The following is a 22062-nucleotide window of genomic DNA, read 5'->3' on the forward strand; positions in this document are numbered from 1 at the left end:
AGGATCTGAAGTCGTCCTTTGGATACCATGGACAGATATCCCATGCCTTGCATCTTGTCTGTACTGAGGTCTTTCCAAACAGGATACCTGATACTGGAGAGGTTTTGTTTAATGATATAGACCAGCAGACTTCAGAGTTTATAAGAGACACAATGTCAACTCATGGAAAAGCAAGAGACTTGCTGATGCTCTTAAAAAATCAGAAGTCCAACAATAGCCAAAGTTTGTTCATTGATGGCAGATACTGCAGTCCACAGAGAATGCTCTAGTTTCTCTAGGCTAGACTCTTTCAAGTAACATAGGAATGGCAGCAGTGAGACTCTACAACAGCTCTAACTGCCCTCTCTTCCTCAGCCACACCCTCTAGATGCAGCTCCTCCACTCATTGATCAATGAAGTTCAGAGCTTTATTTTTGATTCCTATTTTTAGACTTCACTTAGCAGACTGAAAATTTACACTGAGCCCAGACTGTATGTTATTCCCATGAAGGAAGAAATCAAGGCCTGTAGTCATCCACCCCTGACTGTCATGTTTCTTCATCTTCATAACTAACAAGTCTTACATGGATTCAGTTTCTCTAAGTCTTGTCATTACTGTCATCCCAACAGAGCTACATTCAGAGTTGCAATAACAGCAGCCATTCAGGGGAGAAAGGTCCTGAGACCTTGTGTTCCTATGCCAATGGCCTTTCACATTCACACTCTCTGTACCCAACTGACCCATTATGTGTGAGCCATAAGACTAATGAGACAAGACACTCCTGAAGCAAGGCATGGTATGTCTCAAACATTTTGTGAGCCCAGAAAATACCAGCTGAGTGCTCGCTTGGAAACAAATAACACTGAAATGTAGTTCCCATAGGCCTCAGGTGCTATTCTCATTGATTCCTAACACATCACATGTAAGGAGCAAAACATGCTTTCACCTTGAATATTGATTCAGGCAGACTCACAGCTCCTTTGGTAATTGAGTTACTAACAAAGCATCAGGGGTCAGGAATGCAGCACATGAGGACAGCAGCCTTTCAACAGAGTATAAAAGCACACCAGGGCAGGTGGATTTCCAAACCATCCAACCCGCCTTCTTGGAAACCAAGACCAACCTTCCAACCTCAGACACCATGCACTGCTCTTGTGGCCCATGCTGCTGCCAGCCTTGCTGCTGCCAGCCATGCTGCTGCAGAACCACCTGCTGCAGGACCACCTGCTGCTGCCCCTGCTGCTGCCAGCCCTGCTGCTGTGGGTCCAACTGCTGCTAGTCTGGCTGCCGAAAGACCACTTGCTTCAAGAACAGCTGTCATAGACACACCTGTTCCTGAACAGCCTCCTGTCCTACTTCATGATCTTGATCTTTCTCACCCACTCTTCTCTCCTAGAATATCAAATAGACCTCATGGAGATTGATTGTCTCCCAGGCAGTAGGACATTCCAAAGAGTCTCTTGAAACTGGTATTGCTCATGTCCAACAAATATTCTGCCCCACACCTTGCTTCCATGTTGACACCTACACCTCCCAGAATATCTCTCAGCACTGGAGAAATTCTCTTCTGTTAACTAGGATCCCTTATGTCTTTGTTCATGGTTCTGAGAACTGGGGATTCTCCCCTTCCTAAATAAATGTGACTTTGGTACAAACACCCAACTACAAGAGTCATGAGTCTTCATTTCTTATTTTTATCAAATCGCCCTAAATTCATGAAACAGTTACATCAACTCCCCACTAGATATAGGACTGTAGCAGGATTTCTTACAATACCGCTCTCTTGATTTGAATGAACGGTGCTCCAGAGAAGACAGAGGTGGAAGCCTTGATCCCTATGACTAAACTTCCTGGAGCACATGAAGAAAAGGAGTAGTGGCCTTCCTGGACAGGGATACTTATGGGGGTGGCTTTGTGGTTTCAGAGTCCCAGAATCTCTCAGTGGTCACTCTGCATCACTGTAATAGCTCTAGAGGTGCAGCCTCAGCTCTGGCTACAGAACCTTGCTCCATAGTCTGCATCTGTTGCAGACGCCATGGGGTACTTGCCATCCATGCTGGGAAAGCAAGGAGCAGCACAGGCATTCTGTTCTTAGGTTCATGGGTAATGACATCTTATCTCAGGAGTAGAAAAGTGCTCCAGTCCCCAAATATTCCTTCTGTATCCTTCTCCTTGTAGGAGTGGGTGACATGAAAGCGTGCAGAGACTCACTCCTCAGTGCCAGTCTCTGATCATATAGGAAATCTGCAGGAGGAGAGTTGAAAATATTACGGTATGAAACTCATCCTAGACTGAGAGAAGGAGCATCCTTTTCTTCTCTTCCACTTGAATACAATGGTTTGGCTATGCCCTGTCCTCCAGACAGTGGGTGGCTTGTAGCACTGCTGACCCAAGCTTGATGTCTAGTGGGGTTCATTTGTGCTCTACAGTCCTACACTATTCTCTTTGAACACTTCCCAAGGTCTTTTTCATCCATTATAGATTATATGTCAAGGCCCAGTCGTCTGTGAACTCCCCAGGATGCAGAAGCTCATGATGCCATACTTCTCATTTTAGTATTTGTGCCATCCAACATATGAGTTTTAACCTTGGGACAGCCACACGTTAAGTTGCCACCACTTACTTTTCCTGTCCACCCACGTGGTGAAAGCACCGGCCATGTTTCTATCTTTAAAGGTTTACTCAACCTGGTTTCAGCAACTCACTTTCACTATCTTGCTCTTTTTAATTGGAAATTCTGATATTAGGGATATTAACTCAAATGACAGAAATGGGCTCTTTCACCCTCACACCTCATACACCAATGGATGTCTTGTGCTGTTTTTACACATATTTTAAACACTGTCCCTTTGGTCACCCATCACCTGATGTGAGAATAGCAAGGAATATATCCATTCAGGGGACACATGCAGAATTCCATCAGAGATTTCTCCACAGAATGTTGCTTTACATGGTGAAACAGGGAGAGAGTGGATCAGCATTTTTCACCATCATTGGACACCTTAGATTCCAGTGATAGCCAATTGTACTTACGAGAGAGGAGGCCAAGTTAACACTCAGTGGAACAAAGTGGGCTTAGGGAATTAGAGTGTGCAACTCTCCTACACTTATCCCAACATTTATGGTGTTATATCTCCAGTCTTAAAAGTGTGTGTGTGTGTGTGTGTGTGTGTGTGTGTGTGTCTTATTTCAATTGAGTGCAGACTTCGAGAGATTTTAGATCTGAAGGTGTAAATATCTTGAGGAAAACTCACAGGTACTTTTGACATGGCTTCTTTGAGCATGACTTCCATGCTAAGGGAGATTATCATTATCTCTAAAGGACTCAGCCCACTCCTTGGCATCAAAACACACCCTGTCCAAACACCCCTGGCCAAAGGCTCCAAGACTGGATGATGACACACTATTGATCACCTGTGTTTAGAAAGCAGGGTTTGCACTGGTCCTTTAGACACTATGGACAGATTTTCTATGCCTTGTACCTTGTCTGTACTGGGCTCCTTCCAAGTTGAGATCTAATACTAGAGACACTTTGTTTAATGTTGCAGACCAGCAGACTGCAGAGCTTTTGGCAGATCCTATGAGAGACACAATGTTCATTCATGAAAAAGCAGGGGTTTCATTATTGCTCCTGATAAAGGACAAGCTTTTGCAGATCCAGAGATTGTTTATTGGTTGTAGATACCGCAGTCCACAGACAGTATTCTGGTTACTCCAGGTTGGACCCTTAGGCAGAATACAGCTATGGCATCCCTGAGAGTCTCAAAGATTTTTGCCTGCCATCTCTTTCTCAGCCACACCCTCAAGATATAACTCATCCAATCACTGAGAGGAACTTCAGAGCTTAATTTGCAATTTAAAATTTTAGTCTTATTTCCACAGACTGAAACTCTAGTCTGATCCCAGAATGTATGTTATTCACATAAAGGGGAAATGAAGGCCTGTAGTCATCTGTCTTAGCCTGTCATGTTCCTTCAGCTTCACTTGGGATGAGTTCTCGTAATTAACAGGTCTCACATGGATTCCGTTTCTGTACAGTCTTGTCATTACCATCATCCCACCAGAGCTACACTGGACAAGAATTGCATTCCCAACACCCATCCAAGACAGGGCAAGGTCCTGAAATCCTCTCTGTTCTCAAACCAATGGCCTTTTACATTCACACTCTCTGTACCCACCTGATCCATTATGTGTGAGCCAGCAAACTAATGAGACCTAGAACTCATGGGGTGAAGCAAAACCAACTCTGAAACACAGGGTGTGAGAATGTCACCTGACTGCTCCCTTGGAAGTAAATAACACCAGCAAGCATTTCACGTTTGCTTCAGTAGCCATTCCAATTGATGCCTAACCCATCAAGAGTAGGAAAGCAGGATTTGCTTTTCTTGAACATTGACTCAGGCAGACTCTCGCCTCCACTGATAATTGAATTATTAACAAAGCATCAGGAGCCAGGAATGTTGCACATGAGGACAGCAGACTTTCAGCTGGGTATAAAAGCACACCTGGGCAGGGAGACTGTCAAACCATCCAACTCACCTTCTTGGAAACCAACACCAACCCTCCAACTTCAGACACCATGCAGTGCACTTGTGGCCCATGCTGCTGCCAGCCTTGCTGCTGCCAGACCACCTGCTGCAGGACCACCTGCTGCCACCCCTGCTGCTGCCAGCCCTGCTGCTGTGGGTCCAACTGCTGCTAATCTGACTGCTGCTAGACTGCCTGCTTTAAGAACAGCTGCATTGACACACCTGTTCCCTGCCAGCCTGTATCCTACTTCATGCTCTTGAGTGTTCTCACCCATTCTTCCCTCCCTCACCATCCAAAACACCTCGCCTGGCATAGAGCAATTGTCTCCCATAGCCTGAGTCTTGTCCAACTGATACTGCTTTGGTCTAACAAATATCCTGGCCCAAATGTAGGTTCCCATCTCTGAAACCTATGCAGTCCAGAATGTTTCTCTGAACCTGGTAATTTCTTTGGGGACTGTGAAACCTGATGCCTTTTGCAATTCTTTTGAGAAGTCAGACTTTTGCCCTCATTGAATAAATGTGACCTGGGTACAATCACACAGCTACAAGTGTCATGACTCTTTATTATTCTTTTTTGTGCAGTTGTTCTAAATATGGGACATTGTTACAACTTCTCTCCAGTAAAAGTAGAACTGTAGCAGCCTTTCCCACATTGCCACTTCTGTAGCTTTGAATGAACAATGCCCTAGAAGGGAAGCCTTGATCTTCAGAATTGGAATTGACTGAGAGGATTAGGAGTGGGGCCTGGAGAAGCAGGTGTATACCTGGGTCATGATTTTGCTTTCAGAAGACCAGTACATTCTCATTTCATGCTCCCTCTAGTTTAGGTGGCTCCAGACGTGGGGCCTCAATTCTTTCTCCAGAGTCATGGTCTAAAGACTGCATCCATTGCCACTCTCATAAAGGACATGCCATCCAGATCTTTGCACATGTTTGTCCCAACAATTGATTTCACCTCTTAGGTGCTTTGTTGATGATGTCTTCTCTTAGGGATAGAAATATTCTTGAGTCCCCTTCTGCAACTTTCTCATTGTAAGAGAGGGTAACATGAGGATCATGTTTGTATAATGTTCTTGTGGAATGTATACAATTTACCCTTGTTCATTCAAATGCTGATTTATCTTCCCCACTAGCTGGTAACAGTCTGGACATTGTATTGTGATGCTCAGTCTAAGCATCACCTCAAGTCTGAAGTTTGTGTAAACATGCTACAATTTGTTCTCTTTATTGTCAATAAAAAACAACTAGCCAATGCTGAGCAATGTAGAGAGTTAGGGTGGGACATCCTTATCCAATGGGGAGGAGAAAGAAGGAGAAAGAGAAGAGATCTGAGAGGAGAGGAGCTGACAACATCAAGGGAAATGAATCCGATCTAAGATATGACCAAAAAGCAAGTGTAATGTGGGAGACCTGAATGGGAGGAAGCTATGGGAGCTTGGAGGTTTAGGATGGAGTAATTATTGCCCAGCATTGTGCTCTAGGTTAGTTAAATAAATCCTGCTCTCTGTATGGTGATTTGGGTATACAGCTGGCTTAGAAATAAACACTGTTTAACTAAAAGATGAAGTATGTTAAATATTAATAACTTCAACAAGCATGCACAGAATCACTCCTCAGTGCCATCCCTTTGCCATAAAGAACACCAAGAGGAGTAGAGCTGAAAATATTAGGACATGAAACTCAAGCTGAGAGAGGGTGAAATGGAACTTTCAGTTTTCTTCCCAGCCCCTTGAATGCCACTGTGATTCTATGCACTCTTCCCCACACAGCCTTGGAGCACTGGTGCTCCCCTCATTGTCCTATTAGTAGTTCCCTGTACAGTGGAGGACCTTCCAGCTCTCAAGTCCTTTTTATGCTCCTCCAAACGTTTCCAAGGTCCTTTTAACCCACGTATATTTCATTCTTGTGTGTAGTCCCAAGGATGCAAAAATTCACGAGGCCATTTTAGAGGTCCCTGCTGTGTGAGGATGTAGTCCTCCATGTACTGAAAGCTCTTTTGACCTAGGAGCTAGATGAAGGACTCCCTCTCCCAAACACAGCCTCTGACTCCCTGCCTTATCTCATCTGGAGAGTATCTTTAGCCATAGATTCTTCTAACAATATCTGGAATAAAAGCTTTGTCACAGTTGCCTGCTAGCTCTCTCCCCTCCCTGTGCCTATACGATAATTACATACTGGGTTCCCATTCTAATGGTAGGACCCTGTTTCCAAATGCAAATAAAGCAATCCTGGAAGTTCTAGCCTCAACAGATAATGTATATCTATCCTGTGATCCCTGTCATCTACTCCCCAAGGACAATATAACATTTGTATACCTCGAATAAAGTTGAGCTAGCTCACTGAAGTCAGGACCCAGGAGGTCATTCAGTCCAAGTTGAGGGCCATTGAATCCCCAGTTCACGCCTGATCCCTTGTTTCTGAGGACCTATGGATATGGACTCCAGAAACTCAGGAGCACCACAAAGCCATGCTGCTCATCTTGGGATTGGTGAAGTTCAACACATTATTTTTAATGTTAGGGAGGCCCCATGGTTACTTTGGAATCTCTGAAGTTTCTCTCCACCCATGTGGTTAAAGAGCACTGGCCATCTTTCTATTTTCAAATGTGTGCACAATATCATTTCAGCCACTTGTTTTCACTACCTTGCCCTCTTTAATTAGAAATACTTTTATCGGGAGTATGAAATGAACTCAAACATGGCTCATGAAGAAGACCTACAGAGATTCCTCCTCACATGGAACCCAACACAGTCATGTCCACAGAGCTTTGGTTTACATGGTGGATCATGGGAAGTGTGTATCAGTGTTCTGCCTCATCATTAGACTCCTTAGATTCCATCAGATTGGATTCAAGTATAAGAGTATTGTATTTCTGAAAGAGTTTTCAAACATGTAACAAACAATGTCCTATCCCTATTTTTAAAAAATGACCTGTGTGTGAGTGTGTGTGTGTGTGTGTGTGTGTGTGTGTGTGTTTCTGTGTGTGTACCTAAGTCAGTATATATGTTTGTAGGGTCTAGAAGTGAGGGTCTAAATATGTTTTGAGAAAGGGTTACAGGCACTTTAAAGAGAGATGGGTCTGTGAGCATGACCTGCATGTCTGGGGAGATGATCACAACCTCTAATGGGTTCATCCCACTCTCTATCACCAGTACACACCATGCCCAACACTCCCATAGCCAAGACTAAAAGCTGGATGTCAACACAGGGTTGAAATGCCCTTGTTTTGAATGGAGTGTTTGAGGGGGCCCATTGGATAGCATGGCCTATTTTCCATGTCTTTCACCTTGTCTGTAATTAGGTCTTTCCAAACTTTAGCTATAATACTGGAGAGATCTTGTGTAAGGAAGAGACTACCAGACTTCAGAGCTAAACACACAGATCCTTCTAGAGACACAATGTCATATGGTGGAAAAGCGAGGGGGTGGCTAACGCCCTTTAGAAAGAACAAGCATTCTGTGATACATTGTTGGTTGGTTGATGGTGGATACTGCAGTGCACCGAGCATGTCTTGTTGACCCTACAGTGGACTCTACGGGGTAACATAGGTGAGCCAGCCATGAAATTTTCTAATGGATTGGCCTCTCATGTCTCTCGCAGCCATGACATCTTATAGATGAACTCTGGCTCCTTGTTTCACAGACCTGAGAAAATCCTTGTGCTCAGGATCATTCCTTCCTAGAATGCTCGGTAGGCTTCTTAAGGTTAGAGTCCTGATGAAGCCCCAGTCAAACGGAAGAACTAGAGCAGATGTGGCTCCTCCCTGAAAGCAATAGCCACTTTATATTTCTGCAGGGGAGACACCTGTAGATATTCATGGCTCACTCACTGATCAAGGATCTGCAGGGCTTTCTTTGCATTTTCCTTTTTCACATTTCACAAAACAGACTGAAAATCGGTTTTAAGCCCAGGCTGCATGTCATTCACAATGGTGAGGAAATGAAGGTCTGTAGTCATCTGCCAGCAGGTCATGTATCCTCAGCTTCAGTACAGCTGTATTCTCATAATTAACAGTCTCACATGGTTTCTGTTTGTCTACACTCCTGTCCCTACCATAATTCCAGAAGAGCTACATTGTACAGCATTTCCATTAACAGCAACCATTCAGCACATGTCAAGTGCCTGAAGGCCTCTGTTTTCTCATGCCAATGGCCTTTCACATTCACAGTCTCTGTACCCACCTGACCCATTATGTATGAGCCATAAGACTAATGAGATCTGAAACTTCTAGAGGGAACCACATTATGCCATAAAACCAACTCTGAAACACAGGGTGTGTGACCAGAGAACATCAGATGACTGCTCCCTTGGGAACAAATGACAGCGCAAATCACTTCCCATTGGTTGCCTCCTTTGATAATTAAATTACTGACAAATCTTCAGGAGTCATATGTTGCACATGAGGACTGTGGCCTTTCAGAACAGTATAAAAGCACATCTGGGCAGGAAGGCTTCCAAATCATCCAACCTGTCTTCTTGCAAACCCATACCCACTCGGTAACCTCTGACACCATGCAGTGCTGTTGTGGCCCATGCTGCTGCCAGCCATGCTGTTGCCAGCCATGCTGCTGCCAGACCACCTGCTGCAGGACCACCTGCTGCCGCCCCTGCTGCTGCCAGCCCTGCTGCTGTGGGTCCAACTGCGGCCAGTCTGGCTGCTGTTAGACCACATGTTGCAAGAACAGCTGCCATAAACACAACTGTTCCTAGCCAGCCTGCTCACCTAGTTCATGAACTTGTGCATTCGCACCCATTCTTCTCTTCTAAAGTATCAATTTTAAGTCAAATGTCTCTGATACACCCTAGGCCATTGCAAAGAGTCTCTTCCAACACAGAGTGCTTTGGTCCAACAAATATTCTGATCCACACCTCGGGTCCCAGCTGTGACACATATCTAAGAATGTTTCTGTGCACAGGGGAAATATCAGCTGGGAACTAATAACACCTAATTTCTTTTGTCATGCTGAAATAAATGTGACCTTGGTAAAAACACACAGCTACAAGTGTCATGAAGCTTCATTTCTGTTTTTGTCCAGTTGCTGTAAATATGGGAAATTGTTCCAACTTCTCTACACTAGAAAAGAAAGGTCATAGCCTTTTCCACAATGCCACTTCTGTTGGCTAAAATAAACAATGTCCCAAACAGACATAGATGGGAAGCCTTGATGTCCAATGGTAGAAATGTCTGAGAATCATGAGTAGATGGGGCATGGCAATGCAGGTGTATTTCTGGAGCAGGCTGTGGAGTTTCAGAAGCCCAGAACATTCTCCATTCATGCTCTGTCTAGTTGAGGGGGCTCCAGATATGCAGCCTCAGCTCTTGCTCCAAAGCCATGTTTTACTGTCTTCATCCATGCCCCTGCCTTAAAGGACATGCCATCCAATTTTGTGTGTATCTAATTCCCAAAGAAATGCATGCCTTTCTTAGGTGTTTTGGGGATGAGGTTAAATCTCAGGGTTAGAAATATTCCTTCTTTATCTTTCTCCTTGTAAGAGAGGGTGACAGTGAGAGCAAGTACAGAATTACTCCTCAGTGCCATCCCATCAGCACCGAGCAAACCTTCAGGAGGAGAGTTGAAACTATTACGACATGAATCTCACGCTGAGAGATGGTGAAAAGGAGCATTCAATTTTCTTCCTAGCCACTTGAATGCCATTGTGTTTCTGTTTTATATTGTGAGATGCTTGGAACTCTGGTTGGCCTATTATTAGTTCCCTGTCCAGTTGAGAACCTTCAAGCTCTCAAGTCTTTTTCATCCTCCTCCACCCTTTTCCAAGGTTCTTTTACCTCAGGTAGATTTAAGGACAGCAGTCATTTCTATGCATACTCCCAAGTATTCAAAAACTCATGAGGCCATGGAGGACCCTACTATTTGAGGTTGCAGTTCTCCATGTATTGAAAGCCTTTCTGAGCTGTGAGCTATATGGAGGACCCCCTCTCCCAAACACAGCCTCTGACTCTCTGCTGGACCTCATCTGGACAGTTCTTTAGCCATAGATACCTCTAATAATGTCTGGAAGAAGAATTTTGCCATAGTTCCTTGCTAGCACTTCTTACTCCATGTGTCTATAGGATCATTGGAGACTGTGTTCCCATTCAAATGATAGGACTCTCTGTCAGTTGTGAACAAAGCATCCCAGGAATACTTAGACTCAACCAATAATGTCACACCTATCCTGTGCATTCCCACACCCACTCCTCAAGGCCTATATATCCTTTGTGTATCTCAAATAAATTTGAGCTATCTCTCTGATGTGGCTCAGGAGGTCATTGAGTCATTGCTGCAGTCCCTCTGAATCCCTGTCCATCCATTCTGACCCTGTGTTCCTGAGGACCAGTGGCCAAGATACATTGTTGGTTGGTTGATGGTGGATACTGCAGTGCACTGAGCACGTCTTGTTGACCCTACAGTGGACTCTACGGGGTAACATAGGTGAGCCAGCCATGAAATTTTCTAATGGATTGGCCTCTCATGTCTCTCACAGCCATGACATCTTACAGATGAACTCTGGCTCCTTGTTTCACAGACCTGAGAAAATCCTTGTGCTCAGGATCATTCCTTCCTAGAATGCACGGTAGGCTACTCAAGGTTAGAGTGCTGATGAAGCCCCACTCAAACGGAAGAACTAGAGCAGATGTGGCTCCTTCCTGAAAGCAATAGCCAGTTTACATTTCTGCAGGGGAGACACCTGTAGATATTCATGGCTCACTCACTGATCAAGGATCTGCAGGGCTTTCTTTGCATTTTCCTTTTTCACATTTCACAAAACAGACTAAAATTGGTTTTAAGCTCAGGCTGCATGTCATTCACAATGGTGAGGAAATGAAGGTCTGTAGTCATCTGCCAGCAGGTCATGTATCCTCAGCATCAGTGCAGCTGTATTCTCATAATTAACAGTCTCACATGGTTTCTGTTTCTCTACACTCTAGTCCCTACCATAATTACAGAAGAGCTACATTGTATAGCATTTCCATTAACAGCAACCATTCAGGACACGTCAAGGTCCTGAAGGCCTCTGTTTTCTCATGCCAATGGCTTTTCACATTCACAGTCTCTGTACCCACCTGATGCATTATGTGTGAGCCATCAGAATAATGAGATGTGAAACTTCTAGAGGGAACCAAAATATGCCATAAAACAATACCTGAAACACATGGTGTGTGACCAGAGAACATCAGATGACTGCTCCCTTGGGATTAAATAACAGTGGAAAGCTCTTCCCATTGGCTTCAGTAGCCATACCCATATTTCCTAACATATCACTAGTAAGAAGGCATGATTTCTGCTCATGAATATTGAAACTGGCAGACTCTTTCCTCTTTTGATAATTAAATTACTAACAATCTTTCAGGAGTCAGGAATGTTGCACATGAGGACTGTGGCCTTTCAGAACAGTATAAAAGCACATCTGGGCAGGAAGGCTTCCAAATCATCCAACCTGTCTTCTTGCAAACCCATACCCACTCGGTAACCTCTGACACCATGCAGTGCTGTTGTGGCCCATGCTGCTGCCAGCCATGCTGTTGCCAGCCATGCTGCTGCCAGACCACCTGCTGCAGGACCACCTGCTGCCGCCCCTGCTGCTGCCAGCCCTGCTGCTGTGGGTCCAACTGCGGCCAGTCTGGCTGCTGTTAGACCACATGTTGCAAGAACAGCTGCCATAAACACAACTGTTCCTAGCCAGCCTGCTCACCTAGTTCATGAACTTGTGCATTCGCACCCATTCTTCTCTTCTAAAGTATCAATTTTAAGTCAAATGTCTCTGATACACCCTAGGCCATTGCAAAGAGTCTCTTCCAACACAGAGTGCTTTGGTCCAACAAATATTCTGATCCACACCTCGGTTCCCAGCTGTGACACATATCTAAGAATGTTTCTGTGCACAGGAGAAATATCAGCTGGGAACTAATAACACCTAATTTCTTTTGTCATGCTGAAATAAATGTGATCTTGGTACAAGCACACAAGTGTCATGAATCTTCATTTCTGTTTTTGTCCAGTTGCTGTAAATATGGGAAACTGTTACAACTTCTCTACACCAGAAAAGAAAGGTCATAGCCTTTTCCACAATGCCACTTCTGTTGGCTAAAATGAACAATGCCCCAAACAGACATAGATGGGAAGCCTTGATGTCCAATGGTAGAAATGTTGGAGAATCATGAGTAGATGGGGCATGGCAATGCAGGTGTGTTTCTGGGGCAGGCTGTGGAGTTTCAGAAGCCCAGGATATTCCCTGATCATGCTCTGTCAGTTGAGTGGCTCCAGATATGCAGCCTCAGCTCTTGCTCCAGAGCCATGCTTTACAGTCTTCATCCATGCCCCTATCCTAAAGGACATGCCATCCAATTTTTTATGCATCAGACTCACAAAGAAATGCATACTTTTCTTAGGTGTTTTCCTGATGAAGTCTCATCTCAGGAATAGAAATATCCTTTCTGTATCTTTCTCCTTGTAAGGGAGGGTGACAGTAAGAGCATGCACAGTAATACTCTTGAGTGCCATCCCATCAGCACAGAGCAAACCTTCAGGAGGAGAGTTGACACTGTTAGGACAAGAAACTCAACCTGAGAGAGGGTGAAAAGGAGCATTCAGTTTTCTTCCTAGCCACTTGAATGCCATTGTGTTTTTGTTGCCGAAGTTGTGCAAGGCTTGGAGCACTGGTGCTCCTCTGGTTGGCCTCTTATTCTTTCCCTGTCCAGTTGAGAACCTTCAAGCTCTCAAGTCTTTTTCTTCCTCCTCCAACCTTTTCCAAGTTCCTTTACCTTAGGTAGATTTAAGGACAGCCCTCATTCCTATGCATACTCCCAAGGATGCAAAAACTCATGAGGCCGTGGAGGAAGACCCTGCTGTGTGAGGTTGCAGTCCTCCATGTACAGAAAGCCTGTCTGAGCTGTGAGCTAGATGGAGGACTTCCTCTCCCAAACACATCCTCTAACTCTCTACTAGACCTCATCTGGACAGTTCTTTAGCCATAGATACCTCTGACAATGTCTTGAAGAAGAACTTTGCCACAGATCCTTACTAGAACTTCTTGCTCCATGTGTCTATAGGATCATTGGGGACTGTGTTCCCATTCCAATGATAGGACCCTCTGTCAGTTGTGAACAAAGCATCCCAGGAATACTTAAACTCAACCAATAATGTCACACCTATCCTGTGCATTCTCACACCCACTCCTCAAGGCCTATATCCTTTGTGTATCTCAAGTAAATTTGAGCTATCTCTCTGACGTGGCGCAGGAGGTCATTGAGTCATTGCTGTAGCCCATCTGAATCCCTGTCCATCCATTCTCATCCAATGTTCCTGAGGTCCATTGGCCAAGGACTCCAGAAAGTAGGGAGAGCCAAAATGCAGTACTCCACAGCGAGAACAAAAATGCATGCTTTACATCTCAGGATTGGTGATATTCTGCATGTTAAATATAATGTTTGGGAGGCCCCATGGTGCATTGGCACCTCTCAAGTGTCTGTCCACACACGTGGTAAAACAGCACCTGCCATCTTTCTATCTTCAAATGTGTGCTCTGTATTGTTTTAGCTACTTGTTTTCATTGTTTGTAGTTGTTCAGTAGAAATCCTGGTACCAGAATATGAAATGAAATAAAAGAATAGGCTTTTTCATCCTTACACTTCATACACCATTGGAAGTCTTTTTTATATTTATCCACATATTTAAAACACTGTCCTTCTGATCACCCAATACCTTGTGTGAGGAGAGCAAAGGAAATATACATTCAGGAGTCTCAGGCAGAATACTAGTAGATATTCCTCACATGGAATCAAAGACACCATGTCCATAGGACCTTGGTTTATATTTTGGATCATGGAAAGTGTGCATCAGTGTTCTGCCTCATCATTAGACTCCTTAGATTCCATGAAATGGATTCAAGTATTAGAGTACTGTACTCTGAAAGAGTTTTCAAACATGCCACAGTGTCCTTTTCCTCTTTTTGGAAAAGGATCTGTGTGGGTATATGTGTACTCAAGTCAATATATATGTGTGTAGGGTCTAGGTGTGAGGGTCTAAATAGGTTGAGAAAGTGTTACAAGCACTTTTGTTAACCAGACATTGGTTCTGTGAGCATGGCCTGCATGCCTGGGGAGATGATCATAAACTATAATAGGTTCATCCCAGGCTCAATATCAAAACATACTGTGTCCAAGCCTCAGATTGCCAAGACTCAAACCTGGAAGTAAACACAAGGTTGAAACACCTGTTTTTGGAATGAAGGATTTGAGGAGCCCATTGAATACCATGGCCAGATTTCCCATGCTTCGCACCTTGTCTGTAATTAAGTCTTTCCAAAATTTTGCTATAATACTGGAGAGATCTGTATTAAGGAAGAGACTACCAGACTTCAGAGCTGAGGACACAGATCCTTCTAGAGACACAATGTCATATGGTGAAAAACGGTGGGTGTGGTTAACCCCCTTTAGAAAGAACAAGCACTCTGTGATGCATTATTTGTTCATTGGTTGTGGATACTCAGAGCATGTCCTGCTTACCTTAGGCTGGACATTATGGGGTAACATAGGTGAGACATCCCTGTATTCTCTAATGGATAAGCCCCTCATGTCTTTCTCAGCAAATACATCTTACAGATGCCTCTCTTGCTTCCTTTTTCACAGAGCTGAGAATAACCTTGTGCTCAGGATAATTCCTTCATAGAATGCTCTGTAGTTTTCCTAAGGTTAGAGTCCTGATGAAGCCAAATTCAAAAGGAGGAAGTAGAAGAGATGTGGTTCCTCCCCGAAAGGAAATGAACAGTCTATACTTTTGCAGGAGGGATAGACTGTGGATACACTTTGACCAATCACAGATCAAATATCTTCAGCTATTTCTTTGCAATTACCTTTTTTATACTTCACACATCATACTGAACATCTGGTATAATCCCTGATTCAATGTCATTCACATAGGTGAGGAAATGAAGGTCTGTAGGTTTGTGCCCTAGTCTGGTGATGTTCCTTCAGCTTTGCTTGGGATGAGTTCTCATAATTAACAGGTCCCACATGGATTCTCTTTCTTGACAGTCTTGTCATTACCATCATTCCAGCAGAGCTACATTGCACAGGATGTGCATTCCCAGCATCCATCAGGACAGGGGAAGTTCCTGAAGGCCTGGGTGTTCTCATGTCAATGACCTCTCAAATTTGCACTCTGTACCCACCTGACCCATTATGTGTGAGCCATCCAACTACTCAGACAGTATAATCCTGCAGCTAGCTATACCTCAAAACCAACCCTGAAACATAGGGTGTGATTCCAGAGCATGTTGGCTGACTGACTGCCCTTTCAAGTAAATAACACCAAAAAGCACTTTCCACAGGCTTCATTGTCCATTAATTTCTAACACATCACAAGTAGGAAGACATAGTGTGTTTAACCTTGACTATTGACTCAGGCAGACTGCTGCCCCCTTTGATAACTGAATTACTAACAAAATATCAGGAGTCAGGAATGCTGCACATGAAGCACATACAGCAGCTCTTCAGCTGGGTATAAAAGCACAGCTGGGCAGGGAGGCTTCCAAACCATCCAACTCACCTTGCAAACACAAACCAACCATCCAGCCTCAGACACCATGCAGTGCTCTTGTGGCCCATGCTGCTGCCAGCCATGCTGCTGCCAGACCACCTGCTGCCAGACCACCTGCTGCAGGACCACCTGCTGCTGCCAGCCCTGCTGCTGCCAGCCCTGCTGCTGTGGCTCCAACTGCTGCTAGTCTGGCTGCTGCTAGACTGTCTACTTCAAGAACAGCTCCCTTGTTCCTGGCCAGCCTGCTCTCCTACATCATGCTCTTGAGTGTTCTCACCTGCTCTCCTACACCATCAAATAGACCTTGCCTTGCCTAGGCAATTGTTTCTCATACCCACAGTCTTCTCCAACTGATATTGCTTTGGTCTAACAAATACCCTGCCCCAAATCTTGATTTCCATCTCTGAAACTTATACAGACCAGAATGTTTCTCTGCACTGGGTAATTTCTTCTGGGGACTGTGAAACCTAATGCCTTTTGCCATGGTTTTGAAAAGTCAGACTTTTGCCCTAACTGAATAAATGTGACCTTGGTAACAATCACACAGCTATAAGTGTCATGTTTCTTTATCACTCTTTTTTGTGCAATTGCTCTATGTATGGAAAATTGTTGCAACTTCTCTCCACTAGAAGTAGAGCTGTAGCAGCCTTTCCCACATTGCCACTTCTGTTGCTTAGAATGAACAATGCACTAAAAGGGACGCCTTGATCTCCAAAATTCGACTTGACTGAGGTGGATTAGGAGCGGGGCCTGGAGAGGCAGGTGTATTCCTGGGGCATGTTTTTGCTTTCAGAAATCAATTACATTCTCATTTCGTGGTCCCTCTAGTTTAGGTGGCTCCAGATGTGGAGCCTCAATTCTTGCTCCAGAGCCATGCTTTGAGGTCTGTATCCATTGCCACTGTCATAAAGGACATGCCATCCAGTTTTTTTTGTACATGTTTGTCACAAGAAAAATGACTTCTCCTCTTACGTGCTTTGGTGATGAGGTCTCCTCTCAGAGATAGAAATATGCTTGAGTCTCCTATATTCCTTTTGCACCTTTCTCCTTGTAAGAGAGGGTGACATGAAGATAATGTGTTTGTATAATGTTATTGTGGAATGTATACAATTTACCCTTGTTCATTCAAATGCTGTTTTATCTTCCCACTATCTGGTTTCAGTCTGGACATTGTATTGTGATGCTCAGTCTAAGCATCATCTATCTCAAGTTTGTGTAAACATGCTACCATTTGTTCTCTTTATTGTCAATAAAAACAAGTAGCCAGTGCTGAGCAATGGGGAGAGTTAGGGTGGGACATCCTCATCCAATGGGGAGAAGAAAGAAGGAGAAAGAGAAGAGAGGACCTGAAAACTTCAAGAAAAATTAATTAGATCTACAGTATGAGTAAAAAGCAAGTGTAATGTGGGAGATCTGAATGGGAGGAAGCTATGGGAGCTTGGAGGTTTAGGATGGAGTAATTATTGCCCAGCATTGTGCTCTAGGTTAATTAAATAAATCCTAGTCTCTGTGTGGTGATTTGGGTATACAGCTGTCTTAGAAATAACCACTGTTTAACAAAAAGATAAAGCATATTAAATATTAATAACTTCAACAAACATGCAGAGAATCACTCCTCAGTGCCATCCCTTTGCCATAGAGGAAACCTACAGGAGTAGAGTTGAAAATATTAGGACATGAACCTCAAGCTGAGGGTCAAAAGGAGTGTTCAGTTTTCTTCCCAGCCTAGCAGACTTTAGATCATTCTAGAGACAATGTCATCTAGTGGAAGAGCAAATGTCTGGTTATGCCCTTGAGAAAGGACAAGCCCTTGAAAAGCCATCATTTATTCATTGATGGCGGGTATTACAGTCCATTGACAATGTCCTGGTTCCCTTAGGTTGGACGCTTGAAGGTAACATAGGTAAGGCAGCCCTGTGCTTCTTTAACAGAGTTATCTGCCATGTATTCCTGAGCAGGTGCATTTTACAGATGGCTCTCTAGTTCCTTGTTTCTTAGAGATGAGGGAAATCCTGTTCTCAGGAGCATTTCTTAGTCCAATGCTCTTTACATATTTTAAGGTTAGGGTCCTAATAAAGCCACATGCAAATAAGATCAACTAGAAGAGATGTGGCATATCCCTGGAAAGAAAATGGCTGCTTTGTACTTCTTCAGGAGTGACATCTTCTATGGACATTCACCTTGTCCATTCATCTATCAAAGATCCGCAGGGCTTTCTCTGGGATTTCATTTTTTACACTTCACTCAAGAAACTGAAAATCTGGTCTAAGCCCAGTCTGTATCTCATTCCATAGGTGGGGAAATGAATATCTGTAGTCTTCTGCCCTGTCCTGTCATGTTTCTTCAGCTTCAGTTTATATGAATTCCCATGATTAACAGTTCTCACATGGATTTTGTTTCTCTACTGTCTTGTCATTACCGTCATTCCACCAGAGCTACCTTGCACAGCATTTGTGTTAGCAGCACCCATCTAGGACAGGGTAAGGTCCTGAAGGCCTCTGTGTTCTCATGCCAATGGCCTTTCATGTTCACACTCTCTGTACGTACCTAACCCATTATGTGTGAGCCATCAGATGACTGAGACATGACACTCCTGGAGTGAGACAAGATATGTCCCCAAACCAACTCTACAACATATGGTATGAGCCCATTGTACATCACCTGATTGCTCCTTTGGAGGAAGTTACACCAGAAAACACTTCCCATAGGCCTCAGGGGCCATTGATTTCTAAGACATCACGAGTAGGAAGGCATGGTTTGCATTCACCCTGAACATTGACTTGGGATGACTTGTATAATTTGTTAACTGAATTACTACCAAAGCTTCAGGAGGCCTGGAACACTGCACATAAGTGAAGCTGCCTTTCAACAGGGCATAAAAGCACACTTGGTGAGGGAGGCTTCCAAACTGTCCAAGCCACCTTCTTTCAAACACAGACCGACCCTCCAACCTCTGACACTACGCAGTGCTGTTTTGGCCCGTGCTGCTGCCAGACCACCTGTTTCAGGACCACCCGCTGCCACTCCTGCTGCTGCCAACCCTGTGGCTGTATGCCCAACTGCTGCTCACCTGGCAGCTGCTAGACCACCTGCTGCAGGCACAGCTGCCATAGACACACCTGTTTCTGGCCAACCTGCTCTAGTACCTCATTCTCTTGAGAGTTCTCACCCACTCCTCTTGCATAACTCAACAAATACCACTGAAAATTGTCTGTCCCACCATCCAAAACATATCCTGCCCTACACACCCATTTTCCCATCTCTGAAATGTATACATCCCTGAATGATTTTCATACTCAGAGAATTCTCCCATGATCCTTCATGACACATCCATTCTTTGCCATGTTACGGTTCTTTAAAAATTTGAATTTTTGGAAAATATTTTGATGTTTGTCCTTGTTGAGAGAGTTTTGTCACTTTGTAGAAGGTTTTGATGTTTCAGTATCATAGAATTTCCACCCATGTGTGTTTCACTGTTGAGGTGTATGCACAGATGAGTTCAGGTCCTTTGTGAGTCAGTCCACAGTACAGGGTCCTATCCCATAGATCTCGATTTATGGAGAGCAATCAGACATGAGTTGGGTAATCTCAACAGGTGTTCTGTGTTATGTTACCAAAAAAAATCTCAGTGTAATTTTTGGCACCTCTAGCCTGTTGAGAATTCTAGAAGGAAATTTAAACAGGAAAGCTGCTTGGGACACTGTCTGCCCAGCCTTCACCATGAATCTTAATAAGAATGAGGTTCTTTGCAGAGCAATTTTTTTCCACCTGCCTTTAACATTTAATCCGGAAAGAAACTTGCCTAACAAGAAAAGAATGCTGCATGTGCGGACAACTGCCCCTCAAGAGTATAAAAGGGTATGTATGTGGGCAGTCAGACTCTCAAACCTTCCAGCCTATCTCCTGCAAAGCAAGTCTAGAACCTCCAACCTGGAAAGTGCTGTTGAAAATCACTACTGTGACCAAGGCTGCTGCCTGACCATCTGTTGCCCATCAGCACGCTTGGGTTCTGCTCACTCTTGATGCTGAGTGCTCTCTCCCAGCCTCCTGTTCTTCATCAACCTCCATCCCTGATGTAGACCACCTTTGAGGCAAACCCTACAAGGCCCATCCTAAAGCCCACAGCACAACTGGCATTAATTGGGACATCAATTATGCTGCTTACACTCCTGTCTGCTCAATATCTCCTATACATACAGTAGTGAGACTCTTCTCACTTTATGCCCGTTGAACAATTTGTTTTTTTCCTGTGTTTTTCAAAACCAGAACATTTGCCATTCACAAATAAATCTGAACTTCCAAGTATACAAATAATAAGCTGTCATGTCTTCTGCTCAAATTGTTGTCCTCAGCTATCAATATTTTTACTTCCCCTCTACACAGCGAACAGACTCTACCAGTTGACTTCTGAGATGCCAGCTTTGTATGTTGTGTGTCTTCCTCCTAATACAGAAAGGGGGTTTCATAGTCCACAGGCTTGACACTCACTCCCTAATGTGGACTGTCTTTGATGGAGGGTGGAGCTTAGATAAGGGAGCTGAAGTCTCTGGGGCAGAGGACTCAAGCAGCAAGAGGGAGGGTGAGTACATGTTCTTGGCCCTTTGCCCTTAATGCAGAAGAATCCTCCCAACACCCCCACAGTGTGTCATCCGATGCTTAATGTATTCCTCTCACATCTACTGCACGAGACTGTTCCAACTTCCGACTTCCAGGATCGTCCACTGATATTTGAAGTCTAGAAGGATGGTAGCAATGGTAACTTTCAGGCCAAAGGGACATGAATGTCTCTCGTGGTGGCTTGGAGCCCTGCTGCCTTCAGGGCTGTCCAGCACTCTCTACTGGCTTCCCTCCCTGCCCTCAATAACTCTCTAACTTCTCATAACTTGTTCTCCAATTATTTCCTGCATGGACTTGTTTACCGAAACCTTCGGTATCATGTCTACTTTCGTGGCCATTCATCCCCAGACCTTTATGGCCCTAATCATAATATTGCTCCCCCTGAAAACATTTTTATACTATACGATGGGTGCCGTGTTACAGATATTCATCTTGGATTTGCCACCCCCTGAAATGGTAAGTTTGTACCACATGTTCCTCCATTCTTATGCCTTTGAAGACAGTTCTAGTACCTGATGTTTGTTTTCTACCTCACCTGCAGTATGGCAGTGAGGGTTAGGTTGCTTCCAGGGTTTTATGTGGCTTTTTGTATTGTACAGTTTTTACCCCACAGCTCAAGGAGAGAAGTTGCTGGGTTTCACATGTATAGGCTAAGCCAATGACCTTCAGGCACACCTGTTAACACGGTGGGCAGATTGTAAGAGGAACCTGAGGAAGACACATTTGTTTTCTGATTGTCACTGACGGATTCTAATGAGGTCCATGCTGGCATTCTCAAACCAAGCTGCCTGTTTTAACTCTGATCTACTGTCTGGCCACATCCAAACACACACACACACACACACACACACACACACACACACACACACACACTATTTCTTGGAGGTGTGTATAATAAAAGAGTGAGGAAATTGTTGTATATACTTTTAACATGGAGAACCAACTCTTTTTATAGCTGATGTGTCGTAGGTCAAAGTAATATGTCAGGACTGGATTCTGAGGGAAGGATATGAACTTTTCATGGCAACAACTTGTCTCATCCTCATGCTCATTTACTATGAAGGTGTTGCTTTCTGTTTTAAAATTATTTCTTTTATTTTTTGAGATTATGATATTATTACAAAATTTCCCCCTTCCCTTTCTTCCCTTTAAAACCTTTCCTATAAAACTCCTTTCTCTTTTTCAAGTTCATGGCCTCTTTTTTGTTTTTTCATTATTGTTGTATCACGTATGTTGTATGGGTATGTGTGTACACACACATATATACATAAGTACAATCTACTCTGTCTGTATAATGTTACATGTGTGTATATTTTCAGGTCTAACCAACATAACTACCAAACATGAGCTGAACAAATACAGCAATAATAGCCATGTTTAAATGCATAAGAGA

This window comes from Meriones unguiculatus, chromosome 7 (assembly GCF_030254825.1).
Source record: "Meriones unguiculatus strain TT.TT164.6M chromosome 7, Bangor_MerUng_6.1, whole genome shotgun sequence".
Classification (NCBI taxonomy): Eukaryota; Metazoa; Chordata; class Mammalia; order Rodentia; family Muridae; genus Meriones; species Meriones unguiculatus.